At 42.8% G+C, this 21,125-nt stretch overlaps 1 protein-coding gene across 5 annotated transcripts in view; it reads left to right on the top strand.

Moving 5' to 3' along the window:
- Positions 1-21,125, top strand: part of SHROOM3 (shroom family member 3) — a 533,396-nt gene that overhangs the window by 444,099 nt on the left and 68,172 nt on the right. Inside the window, exon 1 of one of the 5 annotated variants that reach the window (XM_082389321.1) lies at positions 7,264-10,521. The exons of the other annotated variants lie outside the window; for them this stretch is intronic. The gene's annotated coding sequence lies outside the window, so the exon portion shown is untranslated. Of the gene's footprint in view, positions 1-7,263; positions 10,522-21,125 lie in introns of those variants that run through there. 5 annotated transcript variants of the gene reach the window in all.

Here is a 21,125-nt window from a genome sequence, read left to right as displayed (position 1 = left end):
AGTTTTCTGAAGCCTGGCAGTTAGTTAATAAGAAAACCAGGATGTAAATCTCTGGCTCAGACAGTTTCCTGTGGGGGAACTTTTTTTCCCATCAGATCTTTTCATTCCAGCTCATGAAGAGGAGACCAATGCTCTCTTCAGACACAAATGCAAATATAGACCAGAGATAAACAAGGTGGGGTGCAGACAGGGAGCAGGAGGGAAGCTTGAAGTCAGGACACTTAGCACAGGCTTTCATTCTTTTGCCTAAAGCTCATCCATTTCCTGAAGAGTTGGGATCTCACGTTGGATTTTTTTTTTTTTAATAGCAGAATTCTTAATCTGGTAGTTCCAGCACTGATAGGGAAAAGATTCTCACTTGATAATTAGTAATATGAAATTTCCACTGGTATTTCTAAAAACAAGTTTTAAAGCACTCTTTGTTTTGTGAAGTCAGTGTAGTTCTAAAACTCTATGGAACATGTATTGGGGATCTGTTCTCTACCATGCACTGCAATAGACATGAGTAAGAAAGATGTGGTCCCTGCATTCTAGAGTCTTGCTGTCTGTCTGGTTGTCAAAACCCTGGACTATATTACAGTAGAGAAGGCTGAGGGCTGATACAGGCTAAGGAACAAAGTCAGGGGACCCTTTTGAAAGTTCTATAAGGGATATGATAAGATAAATGAAATGCTCAGCAGAGCGCCTGAGACATAGTGTTCATTAAATGAAAATCATTATTAATATCAATAATAGCATAGATAGACATTAGCCCCAGGAGTACATATAATATAGGGCATACACATAATAAAACAAATAATGCTTCAAAGCCATATATAGGCACCAAAAATTTAGTTCATAAATTCCAGGAGTTGGGGGGAAAGCTAGACAGGTTGGGGAAAGGTTTTAAAAGACTAGGACTTACATAAACAAAGAGGGACAAAAACAACCTAGACTCATAAAAATGAGATGACAGGCATGGGTATAATGGCCTGGAGACATTAATTCACCCAATATCAACATGTGCTGTGCACGATGGGCATCAGAGATGAAGGAGGCATAATCCCTTTCCTGACACACCTAGTCTAGGAGGGGAGATTTTTGTTTAATGGCACCAATAGCTCTATTCAAGGTAAAATGTGATAAGGGCTATAGAAGATGACTGAATGATGTATTTTTGAACATTCAGAGGAGGGAGAAGTTGCTTTTGGTTAAGGATCAGAGAAGTTTCATTGAGAAAGGAATACGTTTTGCAGGTTCTGGGAGGTTGGCTAGAATTTCCTTAGTAGAGATTGGGGTTGAGGAAGGAATCTCTACCCAGACAACGGAAAATGTGAGTAAAGTGCCAAAGAGGGAAACCAAGGAGTGCTTGCAAAATGGTAATTATTGGACTCATTGACAGCCGAGTAAATGTGGATGGAATCAGGCAAAGTTAAGTGCCCTTTGTTTGGGAAAAAACAATTTTTAAGGGAAAAATATAGTAACTTTCCATTTACCCAGGAAAAAGAAGATCATTCTGGAGAGATCTGGGGCTTTGCTCATCCTCCATTAGACATATAGGCAAAAAGCATTTTTAAGTAGCTTTCTTTTTCTTGATGCTCTGAATGGCAATAAAGTCTTTGCCTACAGACAATAGATGTGCCCACTTTCCTTCATCCTCTAGGAGACAGCAAAACCTCGTCCTCTGATTAAAGGGGTTTAGCCTGCATTCTCTTGGTCATGCAGGATGGTGTGAGAACAAGGCCTGGCCTTTGGAGTCAAGCAACTGCTTTGATTCTTCATTCTGCCCCTTCTACATTGTTGACTTTGGCAAGTTATGTAAAACTGAGCTTCGTTTTCTCTTCTATAAAAGAGGACTAGTAATAGCTACCTTGAGGTATTATTGTAAAAATTAGAAATAAATTATGTGAATCCTGAGGCATGTGTAAAGCTAATACTGGGCACAAAATAAATGGTGATTGTTGCTATTACTGATAGGCTACGCTCAAGCTCTTTCTGGTCTACCACTGAGAGATGGCAGCCAACAGCCTGCGAGAACCTCCCAGGACCCTGATATCTTATTGCCTTTGGCCAATAAAACCACACTTTGGACACCTCCCAAAGGTGCTGATTACAAGAACTTTAAAAATAAATTTTCTCTCCCATCTTATCTTCTGGTTCCTAGGCAGGCGCACTAACGCCTGAGGAATAGGGATATGCTGACATCCGGCTTGGAGAACAGTTTCATGAATACCTACTGGGAGAAAGTTGTGCTTAAAAGCAAATAAGCTGCAAAGTAGAGAAAAATTTTCCTCTTGCTGGAATCTACATGTGAAAGTATAAAATAAAACTGTGTGACTTGAGGCAAATGAAAAAGATCCTAGAAAATGAACTATTATGGTGTTTGGAGGCTAGAATCTTTTCTTAAAGCACATTGTTGCAGTTTTTAAAAAATAAGAGGGGACGAATTGGCTTAAGTCAATAGTTAACTGCCAAAAAAAGTAAACAACAGCTATATTTAATTTCTCTGTTTTTATTTTGAGAGCCAAAGATGCTAATACTTCAAGACCAATGAAGCTGCCAATTAGCTAGTGGAAAATTTTATTTTCAAAAATAAGTTTACAAATGAGGATAAGGTGATTTTTTTTTTTTTAAACCTTAAGCACCAAATAGGATTGAACTCCTTTTGAAAAATATGTAGACATTAAATACCATGTTGTCTAAATTTCAGTAGCAGTAAATCATCAAAGCAAGTCATTTACATTTCAAAAATTCCAATTGGTTTTACCTTAGCAACTTTTCTTGTTTTTATCTCTTGAAGTTACACTTCTGTAGCACCTTGGGTTGTTCTTAAAGCAGTGTATGGCAATGTTGATGTCATTTAAATATTTAAAATATTTATGTGTGTTCAAGATTCGTATAACACAATCTTAGGAAGAAAATCTAGTTAGTAGAATGGATGTCTTGTTGCTATGAATAAGATTCATGAGATGTCCTTTTTGAAAGGCCTAAAATTCTGATATAATGGAAAGACCAGAAATGCCAAATCACTGAGCAATTAAATAAAGAAGTAATTTTGGTTTTGTTGATTTTTTTATCGTTACGAAGAAATCATTGATGGTTTCTTTAATGAATTCTCTTGGTCAGAGAAGCGACTCTTTACGATAAATAAGTCAGAGGTTTGTAAGCAGTGGAATAACATGATGCTTTTAGGCATTAAGACAGATTTCTGTAAACCATTTGTTCAATTTGTATGCCAGTGTATGTCAGTATCACCTGTCTGTTTCCAGTTCTGCTTTCTCCTTATGTATTACATATGATCAGATTCAGATACCTCAACTCAGCCTTAAAACCCTCCACCTACGGCCCCCTAGGCATGCAGCTGTTTTCATCCCAAGTCTACTCTGCCCAGTCTTTCTTCCTTTTTATCTCTCATCTCCTGCACTATCTCAGTGGCTCTTTCTCCCCACCTGGTCACCGTGCAGGCTCTCAGACAAGGAAGCAGTTCTTTTTAAAACACAAGCTGCAAACCAATGACAGAAATTGCACTGAGTTCCATCCCTAAACGGGTGATGCTTCCCCTTCCTCACACCTCCCCCCACTCCTTATTTATCTTCATCTATATCTTCAGACACTTAGGCATATTTTTTCTGGAAAGGAAAAAAAAAAAGTTTACCGCTTCCATCAGAACATTTTGGATTATGTCCCAGAAAAGATTACAGTCCTCAGTTCTTATGCTTCTTGGCCATCATCAGTTCAGACACTCAGTTCCCTTGACGGAAAATAATGTTCACACTTCTGCGCAGGCCCAGGTTAGGCTGAGAATGCTGGCTGGCTCTGCCCTGATCGCCCTTGCCCATGCCACCTCTCCACTTTCCCGGTGACAAAGGACATACCGGTATTTGAATGCACTCCAGTTCAACCCATGCTCTTAAGGACCTGTCACTTCTGGAGTTTTACCTTTTCAGGGTTCTGGGCCGTCAGTCCTCATTGTCACCTAGACCACATGTCTTTTTCCCAGAGTCAAATGCCCTTCACATACCAAGCACACTTCACCTTCTTCCGGAAGGTTGCTGCCGCTGATGGGAGGCGGCAGTTGTTTGCGGTTCACATCATCCCCGTTCAGAGCTTCGGGGTTGAAAAGGGAAAACCCTTTCGCCAGCACAAACAACGACAGTCACTTTTAAGCCAGTGAGATTTCATTGTTTGAATTGTGCTTGACCTGTACTTTTTACAAGTGAATTTACAAAGTGGATTTTCTCCCCTGAAATTTTGCTTGGTGACCAAAATTGAAATGAATACCCAGAGTTGAAGATTTTACCATAATTCTCTGACATAATCATCATTCTCCTCCATACAAAGTTAATCGTGATTATAAGAGCAGCCTAATTAATAAGAGCTAACATTGAATATGTACTTACTTTATGCCAGGCATTGTTCTAAGTGTGTCATTGAGCCATAGACACAATTATGGGAGAAAACATCTGTTTCATTTTTTAAAAGACTGACTATAGTTTCTGTTTTGAGACCTCATTCAGCAAGGAGACAGAAACAATATCAGCCAATCAGTCTCCTCCAGCTGCTGGGGTTGCTGCTGAGTTGTAAGGTGCTTAGGCAGAGTCCAGGGGTGTGTGTGTGTGTGTGTGTGTGTGTGTGTGTGTGTGTGTCTATGTGTGTCAGTGCATGCACGCATGCGTGTGTTGCAGGGAAGTCGAGTAAAGTTGCACCTTTGGTCTCCATGTCACCATCTCCCCATGCTGGTATCTGACATGTCTGATCACATCCAAGCTGGGATGGTGGTGTCTGCAGCCTCCTCAGACCCATCTAGCATCTATGCCCTCTTGGCTTTACCAGAAACATTCTGCCTCTCCAGGATCACTCTGGATCGGGAGGATTGCTGAAAGCGTGAGCCTGTCTCCCACCTAGGTGCACCACATAGATGTTTCTTTGACTCCTACTCTGTGACGAGGTTTTCACTTAATGATCTGGACCTCTCTCCACATCCTTACCTATAGGTCCACCTCTTTTCTTTTAAATGCTGCATGATAGGCTTCACAATTAATTTAACCATTTTCTATATGAGTATTTAGGCTGCTCCCAATCTCCAGGATGCACTTCTAGTCTTTCAACCAAGACCTTCCAAAGAGAACGCTGTCAATCCTTGTCTCCTGGATGACTTGAGGCTGCTGAGCTAAGTGACTGTTACTTAATCAGTAACCCCCGTCACCCCATAACACTGAAATTGGCCTTTGTCTCCTATGTTTCCATGAGGACAAATACTTGCTGGCTACCTTCACTGCCGAAAGCTATCCCTTCAAGTCTTATTCTGCTGGTTCTGTTGTTGTTCTGTTCTTCCTTTTTGCTTCTGTTTAGACCTATACAGTTCTGATGCTGGATCCCAAATCTGACCCACAAAGCCATGCACGCTGCTGTTGAGTGACGCACTAACATGCATTTGCAGAGACGCAAATAGTGACTGAGCATTTGCCTAACTAGTCCTCCTCTCTCTTTTCCTTGGGTTCTGACCTTTGCAAGATTCTAAGTAACTTTATGGGTAATAACCAGGTTGCATAAAGGCCTTTACTTGGGACCCTGGTCCTGGGGCTAAAAGCACAGCAGGAAACACAGAAGTGCCCTTGTCAATATGAATCAGCTGCTAGCAGCAGAGGATGCCTTAAATAAGGAGAGAAAGGAAGGTGTCAGCACAGAGGACTTGCAGGCTCAGTGGGCTATTTACGAGAAAGGTCTGTGTTAGAGGGGTAACTAACTCTGAGAAGCTGAAAGAAATTATAGGGTTTTCCCCTTTCATGTTACAATCATCACTTCATGAAATAAATCATTTCCCAGGTTTGAAGCAGTCTTAAATGCATTTTCTTACTTTCAGTTTCCATTTTAACATTTTATTCAGTAGGATGGTTGTTCACTTGTTTTTCACATTTTTCTGTGAGCAGTTCAAAAAAATCAAAATATTTATCAAAGTGAATACTACATTAGAAGTTATAAAAAGTTCACACTAAACCCAAATACCCACTTGAGAAGGAAGCACACCATATGTTCTTCCTAATATTTTCTCTCTGAAGCAAATAATCTGTGTTTCAAGTGTATTCTCTCTATTTATTTATTTATTTGGCAGTGCCGGGTCTTAGTTGTGGCATGCAGGATCTTCAGTTGTGGCATGGAGGCTCTTAGTTGTGGTGCACGGGATCTAGTTCCCTGACCAGGGATTGAACCCGGGCCCCCTGCATTGGGAGCGCGGAGTCTTAACCGCTGAACCACCAGGGAAGTCCTTCAAGTGTATTTTTTCTTGATTGTGTTTATATTGGCCATTAAATAGTCCCTAGAACTGATTTTCAGTATTCAACAGATGTTGACATTGTTTTTCTAAGGTGTCAACATCCAAAAGAAGAGCACAGATGAACCAGGGAATTTATTGTATAGCTGTGGCAAGAGCTTGTTGTTGTTGTTGTTATTCAGCAAAAACTCTTATGTTTCAAATAGTTATATTTTTCACATTAAAACGTTATTTATTTGGAATAATAGAAAGAAGGCCAAACGATTGGTAAGAAGTAATGGTTGAGTATTTCTAAGTGAAATTTAGTTTCATATTCTAAAGTATAAAAGTAATGGTAGACTATTTCTAAGTGAAATTTAATAAAGTACAACATATATTATAAAACTTACTACTGTAATATAGAAAAGAAGCTAAATTTGTGAAAAAAAATTCAAAATCCGAATCACGTATATGATTTCTATATGTAGTTTCTTTAAAGGTATAATTAATTAAATGTGTTAAACTAATTGAAATTAAATAATTCAAAGAATAACTGCTAAAGCTGGAATTTAGAGCATATGGAAGTCATCCTAAATTTCTTAAGCTCTTTGTTTTTGTTTGAAAAAGATACTCATTCTCACAGTTTCTCCTTAGTAATAAGACCTGACAATTGTAGTGGAAAAACAAACTTCTAAATGTGTATACAGTATGAATCAGATCATTCTGAATTATGCCAGGTCCTCAATTAGAATAGTCTAATATGATTTTAAATATTTTTAGGTTATCATATTCAACTCAAACTTAAATTTGGGTTTGTAGGTTGAAATATTTAAGTGAGATGGGGGGAAAATGATTTGGCCGATGAATGCATACAGTGCCCGTGCTGGCTGCCTAAGGGGCCAGTCCTGTCTCCAGCCTTTTTATTTTTTTATGTTTTTGGCTACGTTGGGTCTTCGTTGCTGCGCGCGGTCTTTCTCTAGTTGTGGCGAGCGGGGCTACTCTTCGTTGCGGCGTGAGGGCTTCTCATTGCAGTGGCTTCTCTTGTTGTGGCGCACGGGCTCTAGAGCGCAGGCTCAGCAGTTGTGGCGCACGGGCTTAGTTGCTCCGCGGCATGTGGGATCTTCCCGGACCAGGGCTCGAACCCGTGTCCCCTGCATTGGCAGGCGGATTCTTAACCACTGCGCCACCAGGGAAGCCCTTCAGCCCTCCTTTCGACTCATGACCCCTCTCCCATCACCACCTGGGTGCACCTTCCACGCGCCCCTGTCTGGTATGTCTCTGTGTAGGTGAGCGCTATGGTCCCCACGCTGCCAGGGACTTGTTCCCGTGTCTCTGGTCTTTTCCTCCCACCACCTGCTCCAGCATCAGAGAAGACTTGGGGAGGGGAAGGGCAAAAATGTGCCTCTTTCCAAGTGTAAATCTTATGGTACGTAAATTATATCACAATAAAGATGTTTAAAAAATGAATCATGACTTTAAACAAAAGACAAAGTATGCAAACAGCAGGTTGCTGACTGGCCATGCACACCCTTTCTCTAAGATCAGGTTGTGTACTTTTCCTATTTGTTACCACCTCATAAAAGATTTTGGCATTTTTTAAAGCTTTAGTTTTTGATCAATAGATCTGTTTTTATTAGAAAAATAAAACATTTTGGATTCTAGTGTGATGCACCATTTCTGAGAGTAGTCTTGATGCAGGAACTAAAGGGCAGCGTGACTTGACAGAAACCATCTTGGCATTCATCCATACATGCACCTGATATGTGTAACTATTTCATGGTCATTTATCATTTATGGTTTGTAAGGAAGGGATGGACCATTTTGCAGGACAACTGAGGCACCAGGTGAGGGAACTTGCCCCTAGCTCATGCAGAGAGAAGTTCGTAAAATTTTGTATTGCTGTGGAGATTTTTTCATTTCCAGTCTCACCTTTGATCCCACAAGACAGTTTGTTTTCCTTTCATCTACAAGTATCTGACAATGCCTCTAAATTACAGATACAAGTAAAAAGTATTTTTCCAGAATCTGCGGTACAATGGAAGCCCAGGGACTTCCCATGGTAGTGATGGATTTCACTGGTATAATACAGGCTGTGCAGGAGCTAAAAGTTGGATCCAAAGTACTTTTAAAACATTTTTTAAAATTAAAGTATAGTTGATTTACAATGTTGTGTTACTTTTTGGTGTACAACAAAGTGATTCTGTTTTGTATAGGTTATACGTTACAACATATTGAATGTAGTTCCCTGTGCTATACTGTAGGACCTTCTTGTTTATCTATTTTATATACAGTAGTTTGTATCTGCTAATCCCAAACTCCTAATTTATCCCTCCCCCACCCCGTCCCCTTTGGTAACCACAAGTTTATTTTCTATGGCCAAAGTGTGTTTTGAATCACCAATTTAAAGTGATGTCTCATGCAGGAGTGGAGGGATCTGGTCCACCCTTATGAGATTTCACCTGACCCTCAGCACTTAGAAAACAAGATAAAGCAGCTGCAGGAGAGGAGGTCTTATCTATTCTGCCTACAGAGCTCCTGGCTGTGTCCTCAGCTGATACTTCTTACTTCCTCAACATGGTGGCAGCGGCAATATGCTTGCTAAGCTGTAAGGACTGACCACGCTGTTTAAAGCTTAAGTTCTGACCATCACCTGCTTCCACCTAAAACTAGGTTCCTACAGGACATTAGGACACAGGACCGGCAACAGTAGCCTCCCTGCTTCTTACATCTAGCAACAATGTGTGTGGGTACCTCTCTGGCTGTGTGGCAGGTATATATATATTTGTACATGCTTGTGATACCATAGTGAAAACAAAATACAATTTTAAGGGAGATAATACCTTGGGGAGGAGGAGCCTGTCCATGAAGATAGCTGTAAAGAGGCCTATTTAGTTGTTGCTGTAGCCCCTAATGGCTTCTGCATTCTGCCGGGATATTACACAGAGCACAGCCAAGTAAAGGCAAATAATATTAACTCTATGGGAACTGAGCCTTCTAGTTCCTACCTAATTAGGCATTCTCTTTTCTGTGTCTATATGTGTATCGCCTTAAATATAGAACCTGAAATTTTAACAGGCATTCTGCTTGAGGGAGAAGAAATAAAGCCAATCTCAAACCTTACTGTTATTTTAATCTCTGGAGATGACATGTGAAAGCAATTAAGAAAGGTACTCTCTAGGAAAAAAAAAATCTTACCTCCCTTGAAAGAGTCTGGAAGAGCCTTTGAAGAAAGATGAAGCTGAAAATAGCACCATAGCTTCCTTAAGAATATTAAATGGGCACCTCTATCTTATCCTAATGCAAAACAAATGCAAATGTACATATTGCCCAAGACCCCAAAGTTTGTAAAGCTGAATCCAAAATTTCCTGAAAGATCACAGTCATAACCACTGAATAATCACCTGTCTCTCATCTAGAGAAGATGCTCCTGGAAACAAAAGAGCTGGGAAGGGAGGTTTCAACAGCGTTAGCGTTCAGCAACAACCTGAAATTCTCTGGTTGATTTATACTGAAAAAGGACACACTCTCCGTAGATGGTTATTTTCCTTGTAATGTGAGGTGCTTTTTAAAAAAAAAAAAAAAAAGATGTGAACTTTTTACCTTGTTTCTTCATTCATGCTTCATTTGATCAATTACTAACTATATAGCCCCTGAAAAGCGAGCGCGGGCTTCTTGAAGTGGCTCTTTTTCTTTTGGCTCCCTCTTCATTTCAAAATGGGCGGGGAGGTGGAGTTAAGACACCTTTCTGACTGTGAACCGATAAAGCAGGGCCTGAGAGTGTGTGCGTCGGTCCCCTTAATACCACGAGGACCCGAGGACGCTGACTGCGGAGGGGCTAGCGGAGCCCGACTCTCGCAGCCCAGAATCCGTTTTCAAACCTTAGGGAGCCAGCGCTGCCATTGAAATGCAAATCCCGTCCTGAGCGTCCGGGCCAATCCGGGAGGCTTCCTGTGGGATTACCTGGTGGCGAGCGCCGAGCGAGCGCGGATCCTCCAGCGCCGCCCCCGCGGCTGGGGAGGCCTAGTGGTCGGGTGCCCCCCGCACCCTCCGGGCCCTTCGCCCGGGTTCACCTCCCAGCAGCCGCGCGCCCCGGGCCCGTCGCACCGCAGCCGCTGTAGCCGGGGCGCAGCGCGCTGGGCGCGGCCGAGCCGCCCATTGTTGAGCGCGTCCGAGCCCAGCAGACGATGCCCCGCGCCGCCTCCTCGCAGCGGCGGCGAGGTTTGAACTTGGCGTCGGCCCGGAGCCCCGCGCGGCCCCGGGGGGAGGCGGCGGCGGCCCGGCCAGCGGCGATGGTGAGTGCGGGGCTCGGGTCCAATTCCCCTGGGCCGCGGGGGAGGGAGGGCGGGGGCCCGGCCGTCTATTTTCTAAAGGGTGTCTATTTCGGTCCCTGCGGCGACTCTGGAAAATCCTGCCTGTGAGGATGGGTCCCCGGGCGGGCTTTCTCTGCCAGCTGCCGGCCTGATGGGGGTGGGTAGGTGGCGCGCTCCGAGGGTCTCCTGACACTCGTGGGCCTTGGCCTTTTTTTTTCTTTTTAAAAATTTTATTAGGAAGGCAGAAAGTGCCACTCCAAGGGGAAAAGAATTGCAGATTATTGACAGCACGAAAACTTTTCAGAAGAAATGATCTGTGAAATATTTTAATTTTGATAAATTGCTTCCCACGAGGGCTCCTACTGAGTTTAGAACGACATGCCTTTCTTAATGTTACTGGATTTGTTTCCGTAGGAAAGATCCCAAGTGTGCTTTTGAGGGGCATGCCTGCCCCTCCCCCCTTCCACTTGTTCCAGATCTTAAGGCGATTTCTTTTTAAAGTTGTGTTCCACTGTCATGCAGCAAAACTTAAATCATGAAAATGAAATTATACCTGACACATGCTTTACCCTGAGTTCCCAGAGAGATTAAAAGTGCTTTGCTGAAGAGTGGGGGAGAGGTTATAAAATTTCAATACATCTAGCATCCGGTGGGAGTTAGGGTGGGGTGTGACCGTCTCTTTCTCTCTGATGTATTTCGGCGTTACTTATTTATTTATTTATTTATTTTAATCGTAGTATTGTGGTGCACTTCTGTGCATGGAGGCTTTTGAGAGGAAGGGAATGGGAGCCCACATGCATATAATCTCCATGGAGAGATTGCTGTGAGACATCAGAGTGCAGCAGGAAATCTTAGCACAGGGGCTTCTAAAGATAGTTCTATGCGTCTCCTATTTCTAACTAGTTAATATTTAAAGACTAAATTATCGTTTCCAATTAAAAGCACATTGGTCAGACATATGGCTAAATCTTCCCTCAAATAATCTCACCAGAAGGTGGTTTACATTTTAATTAATTTTGATGGTTAACTTTTGTCTTTTAAAATCTTTTTTTTCATTATAAAAGTATTACATGATTGCTGCAGAAAAGATGGAATATACAGAACTAAGAAGGAAGTAAACTGTTTATAACAATAACATTTACGTTCTATTTGCTAAGGCCTAGTTTTTCATGGAAGCCTAGTCATTTGAAAACTTTGCAGCTGTGAACTTTTTAAAATTGCTAACAAACCTGGTTTAGGAGCTTAAATTAGGAATTGACAAGGAAGCAAATTTGTACTTTAGAAAATGTTATAACCAACAATAACTTATTCACATGGTTCATGGTTCAAATAAACAGAATTTATTGTGGCAATTTCTCTTGAATCAGCTTCCCACATCTGCTCCAGACAAATGGTTTCTGTTTGTATAGCCTGTTTTGTAAATACATCTCTACCATGAAGGCAAAGTGCCCAGACACATACCCCTTTCCAGTGCTTGTAGCTAGGCTCATAGAGTTAATATTTTTTATTGGTTTCTGCATCACCATACGCTTGATAAAACCCTGGAGAAGGTTACCAAGGGACGTTGTAGAGAATTTACTTCCCTGGAGATTTTAAGAATAGGATAAACATCCATCTGCCTAGGATGGCTTCAGTGCAGTACTGTTTGGATAAAGGAAGGCTAGGTCACCTCTCAGAACCCCCAAATTGAGGAATTCTAAACAAATTTCAGTCCTCGATAACCTGGGACCAAAGGGAAATAAAGATTGCCTCAAAAACACCTGAGCCCAGGATGTGGTGAAGCCCTGTTTTGATTTATGTAAAACAAAGATTCTCCTTTGGTAAGAAAGATTTTAAATTATCTTCAGGACTTGCCAGTCCTTTGCTATTGATGGATAGAAAATCAACAATGATTTATTTACTTTCTAAGAAGTTCTAGGTTGAGGATAGTGTAAGTTCCATAACTTAAAGTAAATGAATGAATTGATTCATGGGAATTAAAAGTTCTGCCTCCCAAGGCCGGAAGGGGTGTGTGTGTGTGTGTGTGTGTGTGTGTGTGTGTGTGTGTGTGTGTGTGTGTGTGTGTAAAATAAACCCTGGAGCTAAGGTTGGTGTGCCTGAGAGCTTTCTCCACTTTGGACCCAACCTTCTTTTCAGGCTCCCATCTTGTGTGTTAAATCTGGTTACATTTTTACATCAACAGTTTGCTTTCTCCTCAACATTTATTCTTGACTTTCCATTTCCAATGGAGAAACTATGTAGTACTTTCACCAAAACCAAGTATTCCTGAAACTTCTATTGGAGGCTGCACCCCTGATCTCCAGCTGTGCTGCTGTTTTGCTGGTGATTTTCAGAAGGTCAGGATTTCATGGGTTGCTGCTTCCTCCGCCCTCCTGTTTGACAGAAGTATCCTGTAATTCTAACCACCGTGTGACCTCAATTGCAGCGACACCTTCCTCCCTTTCCGTAGTCACTTGATCAGGAGCAGCAACCCCTCGCCCTCCCTGCAGGATCGCTGGGAGGGGTTCACTTTCTAGGAAAGGTCATGTCAAAAAGAAAATGGGAAGTCAAGAGTCTCCTGGCTGGGCAGTTTTTCACTCCACCTCACACCCTTCAGCTTGTCCTATTTCTCCATGCATGCCAAGCACGTTTTCTTATGCTATGGTAACGCCCAAGAAGGAATAGGAGTATGAACAGTGGTCTTCATTTGTTCAACAAATGTGGGAGGTAGCCCAGCAACTGGAGATGGGTCCTCTGCCCTCAGGGAACTTGTCGTATTAAAGGAGAAATCAAACAGGTTAATAACCTAGTGCCATTTGGAGGGAGTAGAGTACAGGGGTTAAGAACCTGTGTTTGTTGTAGAGTTAAACATACATCGACCCTGTGACTCAACATATCCCCGCCTAGCTGTTTACCCAAGTTGATGAAAACAAATGTCCACTAAGAGACTTGGACAGAGTGGCCATAGCAACCTTATTCATAATTGCCAACAACTGGGAACAACCCTATGTCCATCAACAAGAAAATGGATAACCTGTGGTACAGCCATACTAATGGAATACTACTTGACAATCGAAAGGGATGAACTTGTGACACATACAACAGCCAGGGCGAATCTCAACCATTATGTTAAACCGAAAGGAGCCAGATACAAAAGGATACACAAACAGTTCTATTTATGAAGTACTAGAATAGGCAAAACTAATCTGTGACCGCAAAAGTTAGTGGTTGCTTGGGGTAGGTTGGGGGGGTGGGAGAGAGTTTGACTAGAAAGAGGTAAGAAGAGACTTTCTAGAGCCATGGAAATGTTCTGTGTCTTGATTTGCGTGATGGTTACACAGTATCTAACTCCATGGAACTGAACAATTAAGACATATGTATTTTATTGTGTGCGAAGCATTAGCTCAATTAGAAGAAGAACTTAAGTCCTAGAGATAGACAAGGGTATACATCCCATCTCTGCTTGTAGGTTTATGTTACCTTGGGCAAGTTATTAAATGCCTCTGAACCCGGAAACGTTGGAAAGGAATAAAACATCTCCTTCATAGGGTGGTTGTAAGGATTGAGTTAGATAATGAAAGTATTTAGCTTAGTTAAGGACTCAATAAATGTCAGCTAATAATTCCATGTACTGTGATAAATATGTGGTTTTGGTGTTAATGATAAAGTTATTTGCACTTTTTGCGAAAGCCATCTCATTTATTTAAGATTATGTAACATATTAACCGATATCCTTAGCATTATATGTGTCTTCATTTTAATGGGTCCTTTTTCGAGGTTGTAGGGAATTTAAATTTAAAGTTCTTGCCTACCTGATCAAAATACCAGTGGGGCTTTGCTTTGCCAACAGAGGTAAACCTCAAAGAGAGGAAATACCCACTAGGCAAACCCCTCTTTATTTATTTATTTTGGCTGCGTTGGGTCTTCGTTGCTGCGCGCGGGCTTTCTCTAGTTGCGGCAAGCGGGGGCTACTCTTTGTTGCGGTGCACGGGCTTCTCATTGTGGTGGCTTCTCTTGTCGTGGAGCACAGGCTCTAGGCACACAGCCTTCAGTACTTGTGGCGCGCGGGCTCTAGAGCGCAGGCTCAGTAGTTGCAGCACACGGGCTTAGTCGCTCCCCCGCATGGGGGATCTTCCTGGACCAGGGATCGAACCCGTGTCCTCTTCATTGGCAGGTGGATTCTTAACCACTGCGCCACCAGGGAAGTCCCACAAACCCCTCTTTTTCTGAGGACTGATTTAGTGGTAGCTGTTGAAGCTGAATTCCCAGATTAGGCTCACAGCATTCACAGAATCCAGGTGAAAGGTTTACATATTATAAACTCTTTCCAAAGATGTAGGGGGAAAAGAAAAAACGATCTCTGTATATTGTGCTTTTTTTGTTTTGTTTTTAAAGACACACATTATATAACTGGAATTTTCAGTAAAATGCCTTGCACAGAGTGGTAAATATAATACTAGTTAATCTATTAAGCTTCAATTCTTTAGGTTCAACAGAGTGTTTGGGAAAGATGATATAAACTTTGCCAACTCCAAGAGAGGCATTTTGTTTTTAGGTTGTTTTAATTCATTCACTAAACATTTATCAAACGTCTACTGAGAACGTATTAGCCGCTGGGAATTCAATGATAAATAATAAGTCATTTTATACTCAAGGGTTCATAGCTGTCCTGATTGTGAATGTGAATGTGTGTCCATTTCTCTTGGACTTTTTTTCAGAGCAGAGGACTCTCTTAGGCTAGTTTTGTTGGGGTTTTTGTTTGTTTGTTTTTTAAATAGCTAACAAGAGCACTCTTTTTTTAAAATTTATTTCTTTATTTATTTATGGCCGTGTTGGGTCTTCGTTTCTGTGCGAGGGCTTTCTCTAGTTGCGGCAAGCGGGGGCCGCTCTTCATCGCGGTGCGCGGGCCTCTCACTATCGCGGCCTCTTGTTGCAGAGCACAGGCTCCAGACGCGCAGGCTCAGTAATTGTGGCTCACGGGCCCAACGGGCCCAGTTGCTCCGCGGCATGTGGGATCTTCCCAGACCAGGGCTCGAACCCATGTCCCCTGCATTGGCAGGCAGACTGTCAACCACTGCGCCACCAGGGAAGCCCTTCTTGGTTTTTTAAAAAAACCTCTTGCTTAAGGTGGAGGTTTAAAATCCTGGGTTTTTTTCTCCCCCATTGGTACTGTTTTCTTAAACACCAGAATTTCTTCTTATCCTTACTAAAAATAACAACAAAATGGTCTCCTATAAAGGCAGTGTAGTCTTGTGGAAAGGTCTTAGACTGTGAAAACAGAACCACCTGGGTTTGAATCTGAGCTCTACTACCTACTAGTGATTTAGGGTAAGTTCTTAAATTCTTTAAGCCTGAGTTTCCTCATCTGCAAAATGGTGATAAAAGAAGTATTAATATAGATCAGATTAGGCTGTTATAAGGATTAAATGACAAAATACATGTAAATATAACTAGCCTGACACCTGGTGGGTATTAATATCTAATATCTCTCGAGTACTTGCTAAGAGTCAAGCACTGTCTGAAACTCTTCTTGTATCTTCCTCGCACTCCTGTGAGGTAGGCACTATTATTGCCCCCTTTAGAGGTGAGGAAACCCCCAAACACAGAAGAGATTAAATAGCTTGCTGAGGGCATGGAGGTGCCAGGGTTGGAACCCCACAAGATCTTGCCTTTCAACTGAGGAGGTACATAATAGATGCCAGTTACTTTTCCCTTTTAGGTAAAATTATTTTAAGATTTCAATACTGCAGGGAGAAAGTTACACCAATAAGTGGTGCTAGGGCGACCATTATGGGCTGTATGCAGGTGAACGCTGGTGCTGGAGAATTGGTATGTTCTTAAATGGTCTATGGATCTATTTTCAACCTTGTGGAGCGGGGCTTACAGCAGAGGCGCTCATAAACATGTCAGGGTCTTTCCCCAGCCCCTCAGCAGTCTTCCTGTGAGTGGCCCTCTCTGGCCTGTGAACAAAAAAATGTGCATTTGGCCTAGACTTGGTGGAGCCCATGTAGGGATTGACATAGGTGTGATATTTTTTTGATCTCCACCGGAAGGCAGTGTGCTCCAGAGCCCTGAAAGGAAGAGGAACAGTAGGCCCTTGTTGCTTATTTATTTTATGTATAGTAGTGTGTACCTGTTAGAATATATATGCATATATATATATATATATATATATATATATATACACACACACACACACACACACACACATATACACATAACTGAATCACTTTGCTGTACACCTGAAACTAACACAGCATTGTAAATCAACTATACTTCAAAAACATAAGAGGAACAGTAAACTGTTGCCCGGGATATTTTGTGTTCCCCATTTTCGTGGCTTTTCCTCAACTGCCAGATTCTGGAGAACCCTGAGTTAGAACTTTAAGTAAGAAGAAATCCCAAGTGGTAGATTGAGAACCCTACTGATTTAATGCAGACATACAAAGTCACATTGGCCAATTAAAATAACATGTGGATGCCTCAGGGGGAAACGTAGTTAAATATCTCTACAGACACGATTCCCTGTTTAGATGTGAGCCTTTTCACTTAATCCCCACTCCGCCCCACCAGAGTACAGGTTTTTGTGCAAGATGCTCTGTATTAATGTTCTCAACATCCAGGCCTCTCCTCTGCAGTGTAGCTTGACAGCCGGCATCTCAGGACCGTTTCCTCAACCACCCAGGTCTGTTTAAGACACGCCAGAAAGCCCCCCAGCAAGCAGAGCGGGTGCCGCTGGGGGCAGTGGGCTGAGGCCAGGGGGCATGAGGAGGAGCCCCTTTGCAAAGTGCTGCTTGTGTTAGAAGGAATGTCACCATGTACCAGTTTTGTCCACCCAAGTGAGCCACATTATCTCAGGGCAAAGTTCCTGGCGGACGAGACTTCTGGGGCTCCGCTCTCTGAAGGGGAGAAAAGAAATCTGCAGGAAGTACCTACAGGGGTCTTGGCTCTCTGGCTGTCGCTGACCCCTCGAGGCTGCTTGGGTCTGTGCAAGCTCCGCCTGTCTCTAGTCTGATCCACAGTAACTGCTCGGCTAAAGTTAGGAGAATCGCAGGACTGTCACTTGAAGGCCCACTCTGCCTGTTCACCATCGCCTCCAGCCTCTTTCCCTCAACTTTAAGCCCTTTGTATCAGTTCCCATGGTTACCTCTTCACCACTAGCAGCTGGAATTCCGCAGTGAGAGGAGGCCGCCTCCCCACTGAGCCAGGTCTGGCTGGGGCGGAGGCCCCCCATCCGCCGCTGCTTCATGACATGGGGTCACAGCCCAGTACCTTCTCTTTGTCGTGGATTCTGTACCTTTCCCAGGCTTGGCATGCTGGCGTTCTAGTGGGAGGGGAGACCAGGGGTGATGCACGACTCACAGGGTATTTCCTGCCCTCGGCTGGCCTGGCCTGGCCGCCCCATGACCTGCCAAGCTCCTGCCCGCTGCCGCCTCCTGTGTGTTGGTGCCCAGGGGAGGGGGTAGGACCTGCTCTGCCCAATCAGATAAAGGTGACCACTCACTTTCCCACCTGCTTTCGCTTCGGCTTTTGTGCCCAGTACCATCTGTTTATGCGTAGTTGACATTCACAAGACCAGGCTCTGGTCTGGAAGGAATTGGTATCCAAGGCCAGTTTTCCTCCAGCCTGGAGGACCGGGCGGGCACAGGAAACTGGGGGATCATGTGGGGACCTGAGGTTCAAGAGGAGAACGTGACTAGCTCAGAGTTTGTCTTGAAGCTGTCACTTTAGATACCGTTTGAGGCCCAAATTCGTTCTCATTTAGGGTTCCGTTGGCCCCAGAGCTGAAACAGGAATTGTAACTACAAGTGGAAATTAACCAGCCCTGGTGGTGAAGGCGAGGAGAAGTGGCTACCAGTAGAAGCCACCACAGATCATCGCTCCTGAGGAAGCCAATACTGGAAGAATTGTTGTGCTTTTCCTGGGATCAGGCAGCTCTGTTTTCTAGAGTTTGTTCCGTCTATAGATATGTGAGCGCCTAGGTGATATGGCTGTTGTAGATCGTGGTTAAGGGTATGCTTTGGAGCCTTATAGTGTGTTGGGTCTGTGTTTTACCACTCTATTTGTGATCTTGAGCAATTTATTTAAATTACCTGTGCCTCAGTTTCGTTTTCTGTGAAAGAGGGAGAACACTCCACAGGATTATTATGAGGATTGAATTTGTTATGTAAAAATACTTTGTAAATTGTAAAGTCCAACGCAGGTGTCAATTGGTAATATTTTTTAATGATGTTTTGAGAGTGCCATGCTAAGCTAAAGACAGATTTATGTCAGTCCCACTTTTGTGTTATGTATGTCAGTGGGTCCAGAATTCCCTGGAGAGGATAGGGTAGTGTTGGGCTGAGTGGGGACACACAGGATTTAAGAAAAGAAAAGAAAAGAAAAAGAACTCTGGACTGTATTACACTAACCCTATAGTAATCAAAGGAAAGGAAAAATGGTGGGGATAAGTAGAAACTTAGCCAGTGGAACCATAGTTACAAACACCTTGAAAAGGTGTATTGTAAACCACAAACAATTACTTTTCCACAAATTGACTGCAATTTGGTACCTTGCCTTCCATTTAAAATGTGCTTCCAAAGAATATAAAGCAACAGCCAGGGGAAAGCTTGGGAGACAGAGTCCCACTTTGGGTAATAGCAAAGGTTGGAAACATTTAGGTTTGAGATCTGGAGGCATTTAAATAGCATGGAATGTCTATTATCTACCCTAAAAAGCAGAAGGAATCTTGGATATTGTGGACACAAATGCAGTTGGCACGAGCTTAAAAAAAGTGCATGTGAGCTTCTTTCTAAGACCCAGTAATCCTCTTGGGCAAAGTAAGGATTAAGCCTCCCTCACAAACAAGGGGGTGAGTTCATTTTTGCTAAGATTCCTCAGCTGTTGCCAAATTTAGCCAGGGACCTATTTTCTCCCAATGAATGACCATGTCCATTTACATTTTTAACGTCTACCCCCTCTTCTCCAGGCAGGTCTAGGACAGGAGCAACTTATTTGCAAGTAGATGGGAGAGAGACCCTGTCTCCCACAGACCGCATTGCCATCCCAGGGACCTTCCAGAGCCAGAGCCCCTCCACCCACTTCTGCCTGCAGGAGGGCAGGGGTCTCTCTCCCCAGAGCCTGAGGTGGGAGGACTCCAGGGGCTAAAAAAATCTGGGCCCAAGCTCATCATGTTTTTAAAACAGACACTTTCGCTGAGTGCCATCCCTACCCACTGCCTGAGGCTCCGTCTGGTGAGAGGAGGCCTCCAGAAGAATTCCTCAGGCCAATTCTGTCTGCCTTGATGTTCCAGGAACCATTTCTTTCACACTGGTTGCTGAGTCCTCTGTGCCAGTCTGTTCCTAAGGGGCCCAGGTAATGCCCCATATTTCCTGTTCCTATATGCAAAAAACCTCCACTGTGGCGTTAAATATTTATATCCCTCGCCAAAGGCTTTGGACATTTGCTGTTGCCCTTTCTAAGGAATTAAAGAGCCGATCGTTATACCAGCATCCTGTCACACCCCTTGGGTGACTTCCCATATTCACCTCTCTCATGTAGATCACTTGGATCAAATGATAATAGCTCCTGTCTTGTAGTGGTTATCACATGCCAGGCTTCCTAGTCCCATAGCCGTGTCACCAGGCAGATCATACTCTGTCCCCTTTTTACAGAGGACGCCCTGAGGCTCAGACAGAGTAGTGGCAGAGCTCAGATTGGAACCCAAGTTGATCCGGCTCCAGATTCTTTGTGTGTCTCTCCAGCAAGGCTGGAAGTCAGAAATTGTCTTATATTCTGCATAGATTCCAGCTTGGAATCTGCGTGTAGAAAGTGCTCATTACTTGTGGACGGAGATACTCGAGAAATCGTTTTCTCACTCAGGATTTGTCATTTATGGTTTGTAGACTGTTAAAGGTAAAAGGAACCCTAAAGTACATCTGTGCCAACCCAGTGCAGACCTCCTGGCTGCTGTTTCAGTACTATTTCCCTCTATAATAGTACATGCACATATGGCCATTTTTGGTGTCTACTTAGCCATCCAAACTCCCTTTTCCTAATGTTTTGTGGAAATAAGGGAGGAAGTATTACCAAATCTATTTTCCTGTGTTACTTCCACTATGTCGATTTATTTTTTCTTTTCATAATTGAGATTTTACTGGTTGTTTTGAGGATGAGTACACAGACATTTCAATTTGCACACAATTCTTAATGTATGTACCAAAAATCTAAAAAATTGTGTAGTTGTGGTTCTCTTCTGAACAGTTATTCCAGTGACTTTCCAGCTTAAAATTCAGAGGCAAATTTTCCTTAACAGGATATCAAGTACCAATATGTTTAAATTTTGATATGCTGTTATATCATAAGTCGCACTAATTCATGATTTAATATCATATACACCACATACTTAAATTTTCAATTGTTCATAGCACATTTACAAAGTTACTAGGAAAACTGGATGACCATGACCGAAGATGTTACAGAGTGCACAAAATTCTGACAAGGAGAGCCAAGATCAAGGAGTGGTTTGCTTTAGGAAACAATTCTACCAAAAACAACATGGGAAGAGAAGTAACTTAAAGTGTTCAAGACATATTAAATGCACTACTGACTCCAAATTAGTATGCTTT

Source organism: Balaenoptera borealis (assembly GCF_965194805.1).
Source record: "Balaenoptera borealis genome assembly, chromosome: 4".
Lineage (NCBI taxonomy): Eukaryota > Metazoa > Chordata > Mammalia > Artiodactyla > Balaenopteridae > Balaenoptera > Balaenoptera borealis.
The sequence above is the reverse complement of the archived record's forward strand: the minus strand, read 5'-3'. Positions and strand labels throughout refer to the sequence as shown.